This window comes from Pteropus vampyrus, unplaced genomic scaffold (assembly GCF_000151845.1).
Source record: "Pteropus vampyrus isolate Shadow unplaced genomic scaffold, Pvam_2.0 Scaffold8, whole genome shotgun sequence".
NCBI classification, from domain to species: Eukaryota; Metazoa; Chordata; class Mammalia; order Chiroptera; family Pteropodidae; genus Pteropus; species Pteropus vampyrus.
In genome coordinates, this window is record NW_011888789.1 from 4,249,258 (window position 1) to 4,265,005 (window position 15,748).

Consider the following 15,748-nt stretch of genomic DNA (forward strand, 5'->3'; position numbering starts at 1 on the left):
AGAGGAACTGCTTTGAATGTTTTTATGCCTCAAACTTTTGGAATGTTAAAACAGGGCAAAAATAACCTTTGGACTGGACCTAAAGCAACACTGTGCCCCCAAGAACTGTTTGCAAGGCAAAGCAAAAAGGAGATATTTTGACTACCTGACTGATAACTACAGGATTGAAAGTTAAAAAGACTGTTTAGAATTAGCATCATTATGTTAGCTTATCTGCACCAATAAAAATGCCTTTCTTCTATTGATGTAATTGTTCCCCTTTCCTTTCTCATAAATACCCCTTGCATTTTTCTACTAATCAGAACATTACTTGGGTTTCTTCCCAAATCAACACTTTCCAAATAGCTATTTCCTTTGATCTCAAATAAATGCTTGTTGCCTCTCACTTTGGCTTTTTATTTTTATGTTATCAATTTAAACTACTGTCAGACTCTAAGATATAGTAAGATCTTTTACAAACAAATGCTGCTTTAGATGTGGAATTTCCTTCTAACATGGACTCTCAGAGGAGTATGTGGCTATTAGATTACATAAGCAAGTAGCTGAAAACTACCAAGAGATGACTTCTATCAGGGAGAAGTCAGTTGGGTTTGATCCTATGAGATATTTCCACAGGTATGAAGTTGTTAATTGACTTGAAACAATTCCTGTCTGATAAAATTCTGGTGTGTGTGTGTGTGTGTATGTATTCACAATGTTCAGATTATTCTGCTAGGAGTTTTGAGCCTCGGAGAGAAAGAAGACATATAACCATCCTAAAGAATCACTTTCAATGCAATTAAAGAGTCAAAGCAAATATGTACAGATAATTATATACTTACAGAGTAGACGTAAATACTAACTGAAATAAATGCTGAAGTGGTGAGGGAGACTCAAGGAATCTGGCTTAACCATGGGCAGTCTCAGTGGAAGACGATGTCTCCAAAACACAGTGATTTAATGTCAATATGAACACTTTTCTGAACTAATACAATTAGCAAATCTTGATTATTTTACAAGTGAATCCTTTGGCTCTAACATTAAGCTCTACAAATACTATTATAAGTCATTGTAAGTCTAAAATACTCCATAACAATCATCTTTTTACAAAAGATCTTTAAAAAGGTGACTACATATTCTGCCAGGTCAATTTTTTAAGCTTTGGAGAATTTTATAATATAATGCCTTAAATCAAAAACTAACTAATAAATGGAAATTAAAGGCAGGTGAGAATCAACCCCCAAAAGCAGTAAAAGTAAATGAAGTGACTACACGTGTCCAGGAGGTGTGTTCCAAGGTGAGCAGTTTCTTACTGCTAGATACCATCAGAAGGCAGTGCCGTCCTGAAGTGCTGAGCTCTGCAGTCCTTCTCTGTTCCCATCAGTTAATGTGACACCATTTGGCTATGGCTGTGGGTATTGATGTTATGTAATATGCTTATGCAAGGAAAGGAGAGAGAAGCATACAATGCAGTGCTGGCTGCTGATCAATGCCCTTCAGAGCATGCATGTTTTGGATTGTGTTTTATATCCAACACAAAATACTACTTCAATAAGTTTGCGTGATAAGCTGCAAGCTATTTGGAAAGTGGCATCAAAATAAACAGTATAAATATGCATTTAGTTCACATTTAGTTCATCTTCTTTAACTGAATTGTTATTTCCTATCACACGGATCCATCTGTATTCTTATGAATGGTATATGCTTATGGAACACCTGGTTGGTTTTTTTTTTTTTCTCTAAAACAAGATTTTCTATGTATGTATGAAAACCAAGACCTATCTCTTTATTACATTGCACTTGGAGTTGATTGTGCTAAGCAGCCCCCTTCTCTAGTCCCTTGTCCCCAAAATGCTCAGACACACCCTGGTTGCTATTAAGAACCTTGGCTCTTGGTTTGAATTTAGGCTCCACCTCTTATTAGCTGTGCAACTTTGAATAAATTCACTTAATGAATTTCCTCATTAATAAAATGTGGATAATAGTACTTATCTCAAAGAATTATTAAACAGATTAAAGGAGTGTGTAGCATATAAATAATAGCTAGTTAGATATTAGAACACCCAGTTTCATATGATGAAACTGTGCAGACAAGGCTTTATGGTCTTCAGGGGAGCACTCTGAAGTTTCTCTCCCACAAACGTGAGCAGAGACAGCCACCCAACCACAGTGCTGCCTTTGGTGGGTCAGAACACTCTCCCCTGTTATTTGCTGGTCTCACCTCCTAGATCATCCTTTACGTAACGGAATCTTTACATAGCCCTTCTGAGCCTTCATTGCCTGACACCTAGCACTAGGGGGAGGAAATATTCTCGGGAGACATCGTGAAAGACGCCTATGTCGTCTGGCATGTGCAGTTGGGTCAGAATAGTGACTTGATGATACCTCCCCTCCCTTCCATTCTTTCTCACTTACATTTTTATTCTGGAGCCATAATGTCTGCTGTCCTGCATGATCCTTGGAAGCTTAGCCTTTATTTTTGGTCAAGTAAACAATAAGTATTGATCATATTCTTAACCCACACATAAATGAATTTGTGGAGGCCTTGTTTCTTCTATTTTTTTAGTTTGCTTCCTTAGAAATGACAGCTGCCTCCTTCACCCAGTATTATCGAATTTCTGGGCTCACTGTGGCCATGATAATCTGTGGCCATCCTAGACACTGTGCAACTGGCCAACCATTTATATTTTTACTGCTAGTCTATCACAAGGGCAGGCTATAATTAAAAAAAAATAAAATCCAAGTAGATTGATTTTTCTGGCTGCCTCGTTACTGGTGAAAAAATACTTGATTTCTAATATGTTCTAAAATTACACACAAGCTTATTTTTTAAACATATAGAAGTTTATTTTAACAATTCTATTTCGGTGAATAAAACATGCTTTAATCACCTCCTATTCATCCCGTTGATGAGGGAAGGATTCCTGCCCTAGAGTTATGAGGATGGCATGCATGACACCCAGCACTGGACAGATGAGATTCCCAGCAATTTTTTAGTCACATACACTTACAGCCCAGGAGAAGACACTGCACACCATGAAGGGCCACACAGGAACAGAATGACTAGCTAAGGGCTGTGGGAGGCAGACTTTGTAATATCAAGAGAATGAAGTGACATTTGATTCCCTTGGAGGATACGATTGGCTGGCAGGGAACTGAAACTCACTACTCCAGGATAAGTAAGAACTGACTCTGGTTTCTTAATAAGAAGGGTTTTTTGGCTAGGGACCTCATTCAGAGGTGCAGAGCAGGGAGGGGAAATTATCTTTAGGACATTCAAGGCCCTTCCAATTTTACCACATGTCAAGGCAGCACAACGCTGGGCCTTAATTTTAGGCCTTACACCAGAAGGGTCAACATTGTGAACCTCTCATTCTCATGGTGTATAAAATCAGAGCAAATGAATTTTCTAAAGGTGACTATCATTGACTAGAAGACTTTCTTTCCCTACAAACTACACAAGGCTGAGACAAGGCAATATTGTGGGAAAGAACCCAATTATTTGGTATCTCAAGGCAATAAGACTATTTCCTCTCCTGAAATAAGTATGTCATTTTACTCCTACAAGCTAGCTTCTAGTCATTGATTGAGAGGGGAAGAAGTTAATCTGTTTCCCTATTTAGATACCCTCTCAAAACAACAGAATGATTTCTAATTTTCTTATGTACTACGGAGCCACTGCCTCACAACCTCTCTCTCACCCACTGTTGAAAATGATTTTCTTTTCTTTCATATTTTATAGCATATTTATTTATATTAATATTTTGGCAACATTACAAAGCCTTAGAGATTCAGTGCATGTCCCATATATTGCTAGATAACTGTCAGACTAATAATAAAGAGGGCCCTATCTCTCTTCTCCAAATCGTCCCCTCTCCCTTAGAGGACTGGTTATATAGCATTCACCCATACAATGGCATACTAGGCAGCAGCTGAAAAAAATAAGGTAGATCTGTATGCAGCATTATAAAAAACATCCTCAAGAAATCAAAAGGTTGAACTAGTAGAGCACCTAAAAACAGTGCCTAGCAGAGTAAGCTCTTATTGCAATATTAATGAATGTCTACTATAGGTATAATTTAAATGAACTAGTACATAATTCAAAAAGATAAGCACATTCACATGAATACTTGCAGAGCCTACTTGCTTACACTCAAGGTTAATTCTGAAATTAGACCATGTACCAGTGTTCTTCTGAGTACAAATCTTGGATTATCTCCATCAGAATCATTCAAGTTGGACTTAATCTAAGAGAGCCATGTTCAATTTGTCTAGAGCCAACAACTGGCATTTCAGAAAGCATTCCAGGTGATTGCAGTTTGACAATCACTAGGCTAAACAATGAAATATGTGCATTATGGAGAAAAGAAAGGTGCTATAGCTTAAATGTTTATGTCCCCTGCACCCCCAAATTCATATGTTGAAATCCCAATCCCCAAGTTGATGGTATTAGGAGGTAGGGCCTTTGGGAGGTCATTAGGTCATAAGGGTGGAGCCCTCATGAATTGAATAATGCCCTTATAAAAGAGGCCTCAGAGAGCTTGCTTGCCCTTTCTATCATGTGAGTTTACAAGACAGCCATCAACGAGGAAGAGTGCTCTCACCAGACACCGAATTGGCCAACACCATGATCTTGGAGTTCCCAGCCTCCAGAACTGTGAGAAATGTTTGTTGTTTATAGCCACTCGGGTTATAGTATTTTTGTTATAGCAGCCCAAACAGATTAAGATAGAAGTTAAGAGACTCCTCTTCTGACCCACATAGGCCCTTTGAGTCACCATTTCATTCTAGGTATGAAGGCAGGTGTTTCTAATTCTTCTTTTACTTACCACAGACTCTTTTCACCATCACACATACATGCATTTCATGATGAAAAGAGATGTGCCTTTGATAGTGCTTTATGGTTTTTTTTTTTTTATTCTTAGAATGTATTCTATTAATTTATTTTTAGTTATTTACTTAAATCTAAGGCAAGCTAAATTGGAAACACCTAGGTCTTCATGTTTTAACTCCTTCTTTTATGGGCTTCCATATGACTGACTTCTTGGTTTCAGACATGGCCTCAGTGATCCCCAGTCCCTGCCACACTCTGCTGACTGCATGCTGCTCTCCTTCTCCATCATGGATTTGATGTCTGCCTCTCCACTATGTGCAGTAAGGCAGGCTCTGAAGTTCATAAAGAGCCGTTTTTGCTTGAAGACTCTGAACTAGTCGTAGTTCAGTGTCTCCCAATTTTTGAGATAATCTAGACTCCTTCGTGGTGGGACTGAGGCTGGCGTTTTTATGGGGGAAAGAGTTGTGTCCTCAGTCCCCCAGGCTGCTGGGGCTTTCTCCTTTTCTTCACCCCTTGTGGTGGCAGGCTAAGGAACAGAAGAAGGATAATCTTGGAGTTGACTTGTTCTCTCCAGTCCTGTGGTGTTGGGGATGACTTCTGGTGGGAATCGTGTCCTTTTGCATCCTCTCCCACTGGGCTTCAGCGTTGAGTCCTGCTATGAGACCTTTAACTGTTTCCTCAACAGGGCGGCTGGTCATCTGCGCTCCTGTAGTCAGTCACTGGGTTCTGCCCTCTGGAGAGAGATCAGTAGCTCCTGCTGACTTGCTGGAATTGTGCACTTGAAGCAAGCACTTGCTCCAAAGATGCAAAGACCTTTGAGGACACATCAGAAGCACCTACCAGGGACAAGCTGGCTCTACTATGGGTGGATCCATGACGGCTCTCCTGCCAGTGCTGTATTTATGTGCCAAGTCTGCAGACTCAGTTGCCTTCATGTGCACAGCACTAGCTGTGCTGCCTGGCATTACCACTGCTGCCCCTTTATCAGGCACTGCAGGTGTTGTGATTAGGAGAAAGTGTGTGCTTCCATGAACACAGTATGTGTGGAAAACATGTTGGTTTCTTCTTCCTCAGCATAAGGAGAGGACGTGGCACCAAACACCTCAGAGACCATGGGAAGGCTCTTGATGCTGACCTGATGGTGATCTCCTTCTTTTTGGAGCTCCATCGCTGCTGAGCTCAAACACAGGTAGGTCTGTTGTGTCCTCAGCGGGGATGGCCTCGGTACAGCTGTAAGCCTCCACTGGTGGTCCTGGGGGTTAAACAGTGAGCAAATATCTCTTGGTTTGAAGGGAACACAAATGAAAATGTAAAAGGAGTTGCCAGCGGCAAGTTTTAGGCGAGACTGTTTGAATTTCAAGGTCTTCGCAAGCCCGTGGTGTCTTCCTGGATGTCTCAGCCACATCTGGCATGCTCCTCACAGCGTGCAGCTGACTCGGCCAGCAGCAAAGCATCGGATATTGGGACTCTGGGCTGATGGATAAGAGGCTCAAGGTCACCATTTGCACACGGTGTGTATACATCACTTCTCTTTTGCCTATCTGGATTAAGTTGTTCTCAACAATTGGTGCGCACCTGAATACAACACACTCTTCTGTACAGTTGTCACTGTGGTTTCCCCATGGGGGCGGGGAGAGGGTGTTAAACATGCTCACTGCTCGGTGCTTTCTGGTATGTAATATGGTAACTGCAGGTTCGTTGCTCTTGGCTGGCTACTTCTATCAGGAAAAGCTCTCAGAGGCTCCTTCACCCCGCCCTCACCGCACCTTGTAGGCAGCCTGCCTCCCCAGGCCACGCAAGCAGGTAGGTGGCTGAGTCAGGTTTGCGCAGACCTCCTTTGTGCTCCAGAGTACCTGTACTAGGACAGCTAGAAAGGGTTGAGGGCTCTGATTACCCGTCACTCAGCAATTTGTTGCCAGCTGGGGATGAATCTGGCGTTTGGATCCGAATCGCACCCATCCGAGGGCATCAAGACGGGGCGGTTCTCGGGAGGGGCCTCCCTAAATGTACTCGCGGGTTCACAGCCGCCTCCGCTTTTTCAACCCTCGCGAGTGCCCGCCTTCCTCTGGAGCCTCCACCTAAACCTCTCGCGGGGCCGCCTTTAACCCTCTCCTGCCCATTATGACTAGCGTCATCACTCCGCCCTTTGTCCTGGTCCCCTGAAACCCCTCCCTGTCAGGACAGGGACACCATCCAACCCCACCCCTCCCAACACGGTGACCCCGCCCAGGCCCCAGGCGCGCCTGTGTAGACACCACTTCTGCGGTATTGGCCCACCCGTCTGCGGACCGCCCACGGGGGTTAAGTGCAAAATTAAAGATTTCACTTGTGGGGCCAAACTGCTTGGTCTTCCACTGGAAAATTATCAAAAGGCAGAGCTGTTTTCAGACATTACAGCCTCTCTGAGCTGGAAGGGACTGTAGAAATTATATATTACAACCTCTCATCATAAAGAGTTGGAGAAACTTTGTCCACGAGGATCCAGGATCCGGTGACTACCCTCTGGGTAAGCCAGTTTTTGGCCTCATTGCAAGCAATCTAGTGTCCTTCAACTCACACTATCTCGGCAGTCTCAAACTTTCTTATGCATATAAGTGGCTCTATGTTTTTCAGATAGACACAAGTTTGATTTATCACATAAAGAATTCCAAAACATTTCAAAGAATAAACAAAGCAAGTTGTTTATGTAAACTGATATAGATGAAAGCTTATTAAACTCAGCTCTTGCTGGCTACACTGGAGCTATTTAGTTATATTTGGAACCAGACAACTTGGCTACATCAAATTTAGGGGAAACAAAAATGGAGCTTTTTAGTTACTCAGAATGCCCCTTCTGCTCAGAAAGTTTTGATCTAAATCCAGAGAAGCACCTTCTGTGGGACAGGCTTTCATTCTTTAAACGGTGAGTTGATGTAACAGGAGACAATGATATAGTGATACCTGGATTAATAAATCCTCTTAGGCCAAAGACACTTGTAGCAAAGTTATCCTGGTAATATCTGCAGTTGTGGATGTAGCAAAGTTATTCTGGTAATATGTGCAGTTGTGGAATGCTTTGGTTCCCTCCACACTGCATGAGAAGTATTGTCACCTAAGAAATTAGTCAGAGTCAGAGATCTTAGGTCCTGAATTTTCACAAAGACCAGGGTAGGAATCAGATTAAGTTAATGATCCGAATTCTGGGGGTTCATAGGAGCTAGTCAGCTAGGAGTGGGAAGGGTCACCGCAAACTGACACATGTAAGGGAACATATTCTCAGGCTTCGCATTTTACTTGGACCTGTGGTCAAGACATTTCTGATTGTAAGTCATTTAATTCAATTATTATGGTTTCATAGGGAGTTGATGAGATTAATTAAATGGAGCCATGAGAATGTGGGAACTATCCTACTGGGTTAGATCCCTGGACCATCTACTCACGTGTTTTCTTATTGATAGAAATATCAAAGGATGGCTCGTGGGAAAGCATCATCTTTCTTGACTAAGTTCAGTAGAGTCTGACTTCCCTTAGTAGTATTTTAATGTACTCATCATTTTTAAGCTTGTTTAAAATATTTTGTTAATTTTTGTAATAATTTGTGTTCTAGGCCGGACGAAAGAGTCCTTCATATTGTTTACTTAATTTATTTTGCTTAAGTTTGAATGAGTGTCCCTTCATCTAGCTACTTCAGAATTGGAAGAAAGATCCTTCTCTCTGGTCCAAGGCTCTAAACCAGCCCTGCCTCCCCTATGCACTGGGTGCTGAATAAAGATGATCTGTAATGTACATCAACTTGATATGTCTCACACTTTCTTTCTCCTCTTTTTTTCTTTTAACTTTCTCAACCAGTAATCTGGTTGCTTATTCTATCAATTATGTCCTTGTCCTGACTTTCAGATCTAAATAGTTTCATCTCCTGGTTATGAACTCCTCCATCATCTGAAGTCATCATCTCCCCTTTTTTGGCACTGAGCTTGTGGACCACCTAGGGACCCAGATCATCTGGCTTATACTAGTCACAGGTGTCTTCCATGCTTAATCTCATTCACCAGCTCTAAAGCCCTCCCCACCCAACTAACTTACTCCGGTCTTTCAAATGAAATTATACAAATATTCACTTTATCCACATCACTTATTATTTTATGAATTGCCATCTTGAATCCTTATGATTTAACTAATAACTCAGATTCTAAAAAAGTCACATAGGAGCTGAAAATGAGCCGGGCAATCGTATTGCATGCCTTTAGCCTCTAAACCAGGTACAGGCCAACCAAGCTGCATAATCATGAGAATGTACAAATAAAACAAAACCACATAAGAAGGGGACAGTAGTGGGGCCTCCAATATATTTGACGGGCATGGGGAGTTTACCAGATTGCCAGTATATACGTGAACTTTCCAGAGGAGTAAATTCACTAGATGTTGTTCACTAGGGTAGTGATTTCTTTTCAAGTAAGCTGGCATTACAACTTCTACTTATTTTTCTTAAATATAATTACTATTTTGTTAGAGCCTATCATAGGAAATCATGTTAGAGATTCTATTCTATGTCCTTACTTCCACAGACTCCACTTTCCCTTCTGGCTGTAGCCCAAGTGACCACAGCCATCACAAGCAGAAGTTGAGCATCAAAGCACACTTGTTTCTGTGTGTAGCACCAAAGCCCCTTCCTTATTCTTTTATCCAACAGTGTTTTTTTTTTTTTTTTTTTTTTTGTGGACCTATTATGTGTTCTAGACACTGAAAATTCAACAGTGAATAAAGTAGTTTATTATATAAATAAAGTTTCCCTTGTAGAATTTATATTCTTTGGGGCAAACAATAAATGAGATAAATAAAATATACAGTGTATTAGGGATAAATGCTAAAGATAAAAATAGCAAAGAGAAAGAGGGAGACCAGGCAAGTCATCACAAAGAGGGTGTCATTTGCACAAAAGTCAAAGGAAGAGAGGAAGGCAGCCTTGAAGATATCTATCAGAAGAGCATCTTAGGCCAGAACAGAAAGGAGCAAGGCCCCGAAGATGCCAGTGTGCCTGGAGAGGAATGAGAATGGGGTGACCAGTAGGAGATGAGATCAGAAAAGTTGGAGGGTGAACTAGATCAAGTACAGACTTCTGGGTCATGGTCAGGACTTTGGATTTTCTTCTGACTTCAAATCAGAAATAAGTGCTGTGTTTCAAGGAGCATACTGCTTTATATTTTAGGATGATTACTCCAGTCGCTGTGCTGGTAACAGAATGAAGGGGTATGATGACAAACTCAGAGGCAAGTTGGAAGGCTGTTGTAGTAATCCAGGAGAGAAAAGCTGCTGGTGGCTTGGACCAAGGTGGTGGCAGGGGAGGAGAGGGATATATTCTGAAGATAAAACCAAAAGGATTTTCTGGCCTACCAAACATGAAGTGTGAGAGAAAGAGTTGACGATGACCCCAAGATTTTTTGACGCATAAAGGTATCCCACCAAATCTTTTCAAATCTTCAAAGACTCTCTGAAATTCTCATTTTAGCAAGCATTTCTAAATAACAATAGTAATAATAACTCTAGATTCTATTCAAATTCTTAGTGCTTTATAATTCTCAAATTATTAAAGCTTTTTTGACTGTTGTATATTTGTTTTCTTGATTTACATGTACATATGTGTATATTTTGCTGAATATAACTTTATATCTGTTGCCAGTTGCAAAATTATTTCTCTTACTTAAAATATCAAAACTGGTTGTATTATTTTAGGAGGAGAAATCATGGTAGCTTGGGCCAGAGTAATAATGGTAGTGGCAGGGATTTGGGGGGGCTCAGAAAACACTGAAAAGAAGTCAGATTCTGGATATATCCAGAATTCTGAAGGCAGAACCTAATGGATTTTCTGGCAGACCAGATGGGAAGTATGAGAGAAAGAGGGGAGAAATAAAAAAAATAAAGCACCGTAATGTGTTAATGGTGACGTATTTTTGTCACTAAAAAGAATGAAGAATATTAGGTGATATTAATTTATGTGTGACTCATTCAACAATGATTATCTGGCGTCTTCTCAGTGCCCTAGCTGCTAGAGACATGTCAGTGAACAAGATGGGCAGAAATCCCAGCTCTCAAGGAGCTTACATTCTAGAGGGTGGGGGTGGGGGGAACATGTACATGAAGGAGTGCCTGATACAAGATGCCCGTATTATTAGCCTTGTCTCTTCTTACCCTATCCTATAGCTTATAATTGCACATTGACTTAATTTCTTTAATTTTTTTTTCTCTTCTTTTTCTTTCCTTGGATTTAAGCTGGTTTTCCTCAGATAAAGACTTAATGACTTACTTATTTGCGTTTCCCCCTTGTCCTTGTCCTCTGTATGCCTGCTCCTTAAATTATTAAGCTTTAGGACATAAATTAACTGAGCCTCAGGTCTGTCATCTTGAGGACAAGCTGATGTTGGTTAGACTTTAGACTAAAGATAACATCTTGGCGTTAGATGTGTTTTAGCCCTGGCCCCAAGGAGGCAGAGGTACAACCCCACCAGCCAAGGAGCAAGGTCGTGGGATTAGACGAAATGGTGCCACAGCTGATTCCAGGACCGGACACCTGGTCACAATGATTAGTTGCCTCATCACCTCCTTTGCTCCTCTTGCCTCCCCTCTAGGTGGCTGGAGAAACACCACAAGGCCAAGAACACAAGATAGACGGCCTTGGCACCCCTCTTAGTCATTCAATCAATAGTGCTCGTGATCCCAACTCCCTTAGTTTCCATGACTACTGATTTTTCCTATATAATCTGTACTCCTGAGATACTTGGGGAGCTAGGCCTTTGGAGCAACAGCCTGCCTGTTCTCCGGGGATTGCAATTCTCTAATAAAACATTTATTCTAAATATCCCGACTCCTGTGTCAGTCTATTGGCTGAACAGTGGTGGGTAGCAAGAGCTACCCATCATTTGTCCTCCAATTACACACACGTACAAACACACACACACACACACACATAATATCAGAGGGTGGAGAATGTATATACACACATATGTATATATAATATCAGAAGACAATAAGTGCTAAGGGGTAGGTAGGGGCACAAGGAAGGAGGATAGAGAGTACCAGGAGAATTCACATGTACTAATTCTCAGAATTTGTTAACTAATATATGGGATCTATTCCTATATCTATTTCTTTTGAAGCTTGACACCGAGTAATGCATCATTTTATCAAAATGACTACCAATAAAATACAATACGGGTTACATACGTAGTGTTTCCAGCTCTTCAGTGTGTTAGAAAAGAAGAATTAAGAATTGCATCCTTGGTAAGGGTAGTGTCCTTTGAGCACTTTGACAGTGTTCCTCACTGGAATAATAGAGAATATTTTAATAATGAGCAGTAAACTGTATTGGTTAGAGAGCAGTCATTGCAGGCATTTGGGTTTAGATATCTACTCAGCATCACCTGTTTAACCTACTCAGTTGTCCTCATTAGGGCTTTTCACTTAGAAAACCATTATAGCAATCATATACTGTATTTTTAGCGTCTTATATAAACTTCCACACAAATGCCCAAGTTATGTAACAGCTCCCCGCCCCCCCCTCACCCCACTCCTCCACTGGCTTTCCTCCAGCCTCTCACAGATTTACAACAGGGACGAAGAGGTATGTGTAATGAGGGATCCCTGTCTAGTGACTAAAAACATTAATGGCCCAGAGAATGGCTCCTCCCTCCTCTGGACAGGGCTGGGTGCACACCAACAAAGTGTGCCTCCTGATACTCTCCTCTTCTAGTCCCAGTCTTCACCTGCTGTTACCATTTTCATCAGGTGTCGTGTTGCTGTGTTCCTGAGTCTAGGAGACTCTCTGCCTCCTCTCATTGTGTTCAAACAAACCCCTAGGGCTTGGCTCCAGAGGCAGCAGCACCTGATAGTTCCAGTTCCCTCATTTTACAGATGACAAACCATGCTCAGAGAGGCCAGGTGGATTCCTCACAGGTATAAAGGTATAAACCTGGTCAATCCCAGGTCTCTGGATTCCCTCTCCAGTATGACTTCTATTAACACAGCAGCTTCTCTGATCTCAGTGTTCTCGTGTATGTAACATGAGGGGTATGAGAGGTGGTCTCTAAAGCCCCTTCCATCTGTGCATTATGTATACATATGCTACTGGATATGTACTGATTGTATTACATTTTAGAGTTTACTGTTTTCAATGCAGACTAGAATGTTACCAATTGAAGTGAATCAATGAAGAGGGCATAATTTAGCTTGGCTCTTTAAAGCTTAAATTCGGTCCTTTTTTTTAATGATAAGAATGTGAAGAAACAAATGGTAAATTCACTCACTGGCAAAAAAAAAAAAAAAAAGGAGGTTCAAATACACATCTTCAGCTGACTGGTGTCCAAAGAAAGCACTATGTTACATTATTCTTTCATAGTTATTTACCTACTCTCTCAGGAAAAGTCTCCTTCTGGTGATGGTTGGTGGGGGTCGGGGGGAAGGAGGAGGTGATAAGCATTTTCCAAATTAGGAAACAGATAATGCTTTTCTTCTTACTCTCTTATATAACTGATCTATTTTAGAAGACAACACTAAAATTAAAACTGAAGTGAAATACAAACCTCATGATTTTACTACTTTGTTAGAAAAGACACAAGCAAAGGAAAACACAGGAGAGCTCTTCACCCATCGTCCTTCTTCTGGTCTGGGGGCTGGTTCACAGGATTCCCTCTTCTCCAAGGCAGCCTGCTGGGTGAGTCAGAGACCAAAGTCCAAATTTTAGAAAATGAACGAAGAGATATTCATGTTCCTCCCCCTCTGAATTTAAAAAGCAGTCGCATCAGAGTGCATATCTTCTTTGGATGGCACAGAATGGCAGGAGAGTGAACTGTCATAGAGCCAGTGATTGTTTTGCCCCAGACTTCCAGATTCAGAGGGAAATTGTGCAGCACACAAAGGCCACAGAGGCAGTACAGCCTCTTACATAAATAAGTTACATAAATGAGAACCAGTTATGTAAATGTATAAACCAGCAAACATGAATTATAACCATTCACAAACACCAAGGAGAACATGGCAAGATTTCTCCTACAGTCCCATTTTTTTCCCTCTTCCATTATCATAATTGTAACATTCATTTCACACCAGAATCAGATGTGGTTGTCACAATAGGGAAAGAAATTCCAAAGGACAAATGATCCTTCACATTATTTTCTGAACCATACATTGAAAAGTTCCATAATAAAACCTGATTTAAACTATATTCGATAAGAAATATATGCATCAATTTATTATACTTCTGTGTAATCATAAACACACTGAGTATTTACTATTGCACATTTTGCAAGTTGCTGTTAAGGACAGGAATGCATCTCAAAAGGCAACATCCATGTGCATATGGATACTTGTACCACTTCAAGTCTCGAGTTATGTGGGTATGCTTATTGAAGGGGGTTAGAATTAGATTCAAGGTTATGTTTGTGAATTAATCCCAATATTCCCTACCTCAAATGCTTAGGAGTTGCTCCTTGGATCTTAGCTGTAATTTGCTTTGGGTTTGACGTGAATGATAAACTTGTATGCTTCTGCAACCTGTTTGTTTTGAACAAGAGCTTTTCCTCAGTTAGTTTTTTCCTACTTCCTTTTGAGCAGTGTATTTAGATCTCTGAAGTTCATGGTTTGCTTACTGTGTAGTAAAAACACATGTAACTCAAAGCAATTTTGAGCTCAACTATAACTCAAAGCAATTTTGAGCTCAACTGTCCTGTATAAAGATGGATGATAAATGTTAGCCAATTTTAGACTTAGCATGCTCAGGTTTACATTACAGCTAGTAGCTTATTTTTAAAATGTAAAATATTTCTAAGATTTAACATAGTAACTAACATTAAGGTGGAATCAGAGTTAGGTGATCTTAAAACCACTATACAACATTAGCTGTGTGATTTTGGGCAAACGTCTTGCCCTCTCTGGGCTACTGTTTCTAACCATTCGGAAAAGAACTAAAAGTTCTGTCACTTCCAGCATTAACAATCTAGTACCCTATAATCAAATCTATAAATATTTCAACCAAGAGCTTTAAAGTCGTTGTCATCAAGTTTAAAGGAAATATAACCCATTATACCAAAAAAAGGATTTTTTTTTTCCTGTCGGCAAAACTGCAGATCCTGCTTGAGTCGTAGAGATATGATGATAACCATGTGAAAAGCATTCACCCTAGTGTTTTCTCTTTTAAAAATACAGGCTTTATTTCTCTTTTAAAAATATAGGCTTTAGCCAGGTGTGGGGCAGTGAATGAGATGGGGATAGTAGAGGTGACGCCTTGGGAACATGTGGGCTTCCGCTCTTGAGGTGGGGGTGAGTTTTAAATAGCAAAAGAAGCAGTAACTTGGCACCAGAGAATACTGTCTCGCCCTCTGGAAGGAGTCTCCTCAGAAACGTGGGTAGGGTTATATTATTTCTAAAGTTGACTGAGTCTAGACTTGAGGAGTCACGAAGTCATCCGACTGACTTTGCACCTTTCTAAGCCCTTTGCCTCTACATGTCCATCTGTAACTTGGGCTGAAACTAATGAAAATGAAGACGTGCACCTGACAGCCCAGACACTACGCCGGGAGACTCTCACAAGCCAGGAAGAGGGGGCGGCCCCACTCGGGTAGGTGAGTTTGTCAGGGAGGATGGCGATTTGGGGCTCAGTCCCACAAGGCCGGGCGCTCGGCAGAAAAGCGCCCAGGAAGTAGGCATTAGGGGTGAGGCCATAGATGTCGAGGCGTTCAGCAGGGAGGCGAGGGCTATGGATATCTGGGCTCCTTCGGGCTTTGTTCGGTTACAAGCCAGACCCTTCTTTCGGAAGAAGCCAATTAGAGCCCAGCTGGGGGATCATCTGACCCAGCGTCCCTCGCCAGGAGGGGCTTCGAAAGGGGCGGGGCCAGCCAGTCGGCCCCCAGAGGACGAGGCCGGGGGCGGTGCGGGGGAGTCCCTGGCGCGCCAGCGGAGCCCGGCCCC